The sequence below is a fragment of the Ahaetulla prasina genome, chromosome 11 (genome assembly GCF_028640845.1).
Source record: "Ahaetulla prasina isolate Xishuangbanna chromosome 11, ASM2864084v1, whole genome shotgun sequence".
NCBI classification, from domain to species: Eukaryota; Metazoa; Chordata; class Lepidosauria; order Squamata; family Colubridae; genus Ahaetulla; species Ahaetulla prasina.
The window spans coordinates 31,384,150-31,390,010 of NC_080549.1; positions in this window are offsets into that span (position 1 = coordinate 31,384,150).

A 5,861-nucleotide genomic window follows, 5' to 3' on the forward strand; every position below is an offset into this window, starting at 1 on the left:
GTCTGGAGTAGCTGGGCCCATTGGCTCACTTCAAGCACATGAGGTCTGGTTTGAGGTCAGAGCCAGCTGCTCCAGCTGGCTTCTTGGCTCACCCATGTCTGCAGTGAGGCCCAGGAGCAGCTGAGGTCTCAGCTGGGCCTGGCCAGCAAGCATGTCTCAGTTCAGCAGCTGCTTGAGGTCTGTGCTGCCCAGTGCTGCATTCAGCACTTGAGGTCTTGTTGATCCAGGGCAGCAGCTCTGCAGCTGGCTCCTCTGCATGCAAGCTCATGGGTGCAGTGGGTCCAGACAGCAGCTGTCTGAAGCAACTGGGCTTCAGGCAAGCACATGAGGTCTGGAGCAGTGGGTTCAGAGCAGAAGCTGGTCTGGAAGCAGCTGGGCCTCTGGGCAGCACACAGGTCTGCATTGAGGTCCAGACAGCAGCTGAGGTCTGGAAGAGCTGGCCTGATCTAAGGCAGCAAGCACTGTCTGGGAGCAGATTCCTGAGGTCAGCAGCTGGGCCTGTCACAGCCAGATCTCAGCCTGAGGTCTGGCTGGCCTTGGATGCATGAAGCTGAGTCTCAGCTGAGGTCTTGCTGAGGTCTGGAAGAGCTGCTTGGATAAGGCATGCAGCATGAGGTCTGGGTGCAGTGGGTGAGGCCCAGCAGCTGAGGTCTGGAAGCAGCTGGGCCCGATTGGCTGCATGCAAACATGGTCTGGGGCAGAGGTTGTGTCTGGGAGCTCCATGAATTCTGGGAGCAGTTGCTGTTCCCAGACTGCTGCATGCCTTGTGTGCCCACTGCTAAAAGACCTCAGCTGCTGCTTCTAGGCCTCACCTTCTGCTCACGTACCTCACCACTGCTCCCAGACCTCACGTGGTTGCCTGCCTTATCCAACAGGGCCCCACTGCTTCCAGACCTCAGCTGCTGCTCCTGGACCTCACCCACTGCTCCCAGACCTCATGTGCTTGCATGCCTTAGCCAATCGGGCCCAGCTGCTTCCAGACCTCAGCTGCTGCTCCTGGACCTCACCCACTGCTCCCAGACCTCATGTGCTTGCATGCCTTAGCCAATCGGGGCCAGCTGCTTCCAGACCTCAGCTGCTGCTCCTGGACCTCACCTGCTCCCAGACCTCAGTGCTTGCATGCCTTATCCAATCGCCCAGCTAGACCTCAGCTGCTCCTGGGCCTCACCCACTGCTCCCAGACCTCATGTGTATGCCTTAGCCAATCGGGCCCAGCTACTTCCAGACCTGAGCTGCTGCTCCTGGACCTCACCCACTGCTCCCAGACCTCATGTGCTTGCATGCCTTATCCAATCAGGCCCAGCTACTTCCAGACGTCAGCTGCTGCTCCTGGACCTCACCCACTGCTCCCAGACCTCAAGTACTTGCATGCCTTAGAATCGGCCCAGCTGCTTCAGACCTCAGCTGCTGCTCCTGGACCTCACCTGCTCCCAGACCTCAGTGCTTGCATGCCTTATCCAATCGCCCAGCTAGACCTCAGCTGCTCCTGGGCCTCACCCACTGCTCCAAGACCTCATGTGCTTGTATGCCTTAGCCAATGGGGCCCAGCTGCTTCCAGACCTCAGCTGCTGCTCCTGGACCTCACCCACTGCTCCCAGACCTCGTGTGCTTCCATGCCTTAGCCAATCGGGCCCAGCTGCTTCCAGACCTCAGCTGCTGCTCCTGGACCTCACCCACTGCTCCCAGACCTCATGTGCTTGCATGCCTTAGCCAATCGGGCCCAGCTGCTTCCAGACCTCAGCTGCTGCTCCTGGACCTCACCCACTGCTCCCAGACCTCACGTTCTTGCCTGCCTTATCCAATTGCACCCAGCTGCTAAAAGACCTCACCGGCTGCTCCTGGGCCTCACCCAATGCTCCCAGACCTCACGTGCTTGCCTGCCTTAGCCAATCAGGCCCAGCTGCTTCCAGACCTCAGCTGCTACTCCTGGACCTCACCCTCTGCTCCAAGACCTCATGTGCTTGCATGCCTCAATCGGCCCAGCTTCCAGACCTCAGCTGCTGCTCCTGGTCACCCACTGCTCCAGACCTCATGTGGCATGCCTTTTCAATCGGGCCCAGCTGCTTCAGACCTCAGCTGCTGTTCCTGGGACCCACTGCACCAGACCTCATGTATGCCTTAATAATGAGCTGCTTCCAGACCTCAGCTGCTGCTCCTGGACCTCACCCACTACAGACCTCATGTGCATGCCTTAGCCAATCCTTCCAGACCTCAGCTGCTGCTCCTGGACCTCACCCACTGCTCCCAGACCTCATGTGCTTCCATGCCTTAGCCAATCGGGCCCAGCTGCTTCCAGACCTCAGCTGCTGCTCCTGGACCGCACCCACTGCTCCCAGACCTCATGTGCTTGCATGCCTTAGCCAATCGGACCCAGCTGCTTCCAGACCTCAGCTGTTGCTCCTGGGCCTCACCTGCTGCTCCTAGACCTCACGTGCTTGCCTGCCTTATCCAATTACGCCCAGCTGCTAAAAGACCCCACCGTCTGCTCCTGGGCCTCACCCACTGCTCCAAGACCTCATGTGCTTGTATGCCTTAGCCAATGGGGCCCAGCTGCTTCCAGACCTCAGCTGCTGCTCCTGGACCTCACCCACTGCTCCCAGACCTCGTGTGCTTCCATACCTAGCAAGGCTTCCAGACCTCAGCTGCTCCTGGACCTCACCACTGCTCCCAGACCTCATGCTTGCATGCCTTGTGTCAGCTGCTTCCAGACCTCAGCTACTGCTCCTAGACCTCACGTGCTTGCCTGCCTTATCCAATTGCGCCCAGCTGCTAAAAGACCTCACCGGCTGCTCCTGGACCGCACCCACTGCTCCCAGACCTCATGTGCTTGCATGCCTTAGCCAATCGGACCCAGCTGCTTCCAGACCTCAGCTGTTGCTCCTGGGCCTCACCTGCTGCTCCTAGACCTCACGTGCTTGCCTGCCTTATCCAATTACGCCCAGCTGCTAGACCTCAGCTGCTCCTGGACTCACCACTGCTCCCAGACCTCATGTGCATGCCTTAGCCAATGGGCTGCTTCCAGACCTCAGCTGCTGCTCCTGGACCTCACCCACTGCTCCCAGACCTCATGTGCTTGCATGCCAGGCCCAGCTGCTTCCAGACCTCAGCTTCTGCCTCACCACTGCTCCAGACCTCATGTGCTTGCCTTCCAATCGGCCCAGTTGCTTAGACCTCAGCTGCTGTTCCTGGACCCACTGCACCCAGACCTCCTGCATGCCTTGAGGAGCAGCACTTCAGACCTCAGCTGCTGCTCCTGGACCTCACCCACTACCAGACCTCATGTGCTTCATGCCTTAGCCAATCAGGCCCAGCTGCTTCCAGACCTCAGCTGCTGCTCCTGGACCTCACCACTGCTCCCAGACCTCATGCTTGCATGCCTTAGCCAATCGGCCCAGCTGCTTCCAGACCTCAGCTGCTGCTCCTGGACCTCACCACTGCTCCCAGACCTGTGCTTGCCTGCCTTGTGGCCCAGCTGCAGACCTCAGCTGCTGCTCCTGGACCTCACTGCTCCCAGACCATGTGCATGCCTTAGTCGGGCCCAGCTGCTTCCAGACCTCAGCTGCTGCTCCTGGACCTCACCCACTAAGACCTCATGCGCATGCCTTAGCCAATCGGGCTTCTGACCTCAGCTGCTGCTCCTGGACCTCACCACTGCTCCCAGACCTCATGTGCTTGCATGCCTTAGCCAATCGGCCCAGCTGCTTCCAGACCTCAGCTGCTGCTCCTGGACCTCACCACTGCTCCCAGACCTCATGTGCTTGCCTGCCTTATCAGCCCAGCTGCAGACCTCAGCTGCTCCTGGGCCTCTGCTCCCAGACCTCACGTGCTGCCTTAGCCAATCAGGCTGCTTCAGACCTCAGCTGCTGCTCCTGGCACCCTGCTCCCAGACCTCATGTGCACATGCCTCAATAATCGGCCCAGCTGCTTCCAGACCTCAGCTCCTGACTCACCCACTGCTCCCAGACCTCATGCTTGCATGCCTTTTCCAATCGGGCCCAGTTGCTTCAAGACCTCAGCTGCTGTTCCTGGGCCAAACCCACTGCACCCAGACCTCATGTGCTTGCATGCCTTAGCCAATCGAGCCCAGCTGCTTCCAGACCTCAGCTGCTGCTCCTGGACCTCACCCACTACCAGACCTCATGTGCTTGAATGCCTTAGCCAATCGGGCCCAGCTACTTCCAGACCTCAGCTGCTGCTCCTGGACCTCACCCACTGCTCCCAGACCTCATGTGCTTGCATGCCTTAGCCAATAGGGCCCAGCTGCTTCCAGACCTCAGCTACTGCTCCTGGACCTCACCCACTGCTCAGAAGACCTCATTCGCTTTCATACCTTATCCAATCGAGCCCAGCTGCTTCCAGACCTCAGCTGTTGCTCCTGGGCCTCACCTGCTGCTCCTAGACCTCACGTGCTTGCCTGCCTTATTCAATTGCGCCCAGCTGCTAAAAGACCCCACCGGCTGCTCCTGGGCCTCACCCACTGCTCCAAGACCTCATGTGCTTGTATGCCTTAGCCAATTGGGCCCAGCTGCTTCCAGACCTCAGCTGCTGCTCCTGGACCTCACCCACTGCTCCCAGACCTCATGTGCTTCCATGCCTTAGCCAATCGGGCCCAGCTGCTTCCAGACCTCAGCTGCTGCTCCTGGACCTCACCCACTGCTCCCAGACCTCATGTGCTTGCATGCCTTAGCCAATCGGGCCCAGCTGCTTCCAGACCTCAGCTACTGCTCCTAGACCTCACGTGCTTGCCTGCCTTATCCAATTGCGCCCAGCTGCTAAAAGACCTCACCGGCTGCTCCTGGGCCTCACCCACTGCTCCCAGACCTCACGTGCTTGCCTGCCTTAGCCAATCAGGCCCAGCTGCTTCCAGACCTCAGCTGCTGCTCCTGGACCTCACCCACTGCTCCCAGACCTCATGTGCTTGCATGCCTTAGCCAATCGGGCCCAGCTGCTTCCAGACCTCAGCTGCTGCTCCTGGACCTCACCCACTGCTCCCAGACCTCATGTGCTTGCATGCCTTAGCCAATCGGGCCCAGCTGCTTCCAGACCTCAGCTGCTGCTCCTGGACCTCACTCACTGCTCCCAGACCTCATGTGCTTGCATGCCTTAGCCAATCGGGCCCAGCTGCTTACAGACCTCAGCTGCTGCTGGACCACCACTGCTCCCAGACCTCATGTGCATGCCTTAGTGTCAGGCTGCTTCCAGACCTAAGCTGGTGCTCCTGGACCTCACCCACTGCTCCCAGACCTCATGTGCTTGCATGCCTTAGCCAATCGGGCCCAGCTGCTTCCAGACCTCAGCTACTGCTCCTGGACCTCACCCACTGCTCAGAAGACCTCATTCGCTTTCATGCCTTATCCAATCGGGCCCAGCTGCTTCCAGACCTCAGCTGTTGCTCCTGGGCCTCACCTGCTGCTCCTAGACCTCACGTGCTTGCCTGCCTTATCCAATTGCGCCCAGCTGCTAAAAGACCTCACCGGCTGCTCCTGGGCCTCACCCACTGCTCCCAGACCTCCCGTGCTTGCCTGCCTTAGCCAATCAGGCCCAGCTGCTTCAGACCTCACTGCTCCCAGAACTCATGTGCTTGCATGCCTTAGCCAATCAAGCCCAGCTGCTTCCAGACCTCAGCTGCTGCTCCTGGACTTCACCCACTGCTCCCAGACCTCATGTGCTTGCCTGCCTTTTCCAATCGGGCCCAGTTGCTTCAAGACCTAAGCTGCTGCTCCCAGACCTCACGTGCTTGCATTCCTTAGCCAATCGGGCCCAGCTGCTTCCAGACCTCAGCTGCTGCTCCTGGACTTCACCCACTGCTCCCAGACCTCATGTGCTTGCCTGCCTTTTCCAATCGGGCCCAGTTGCTTCAA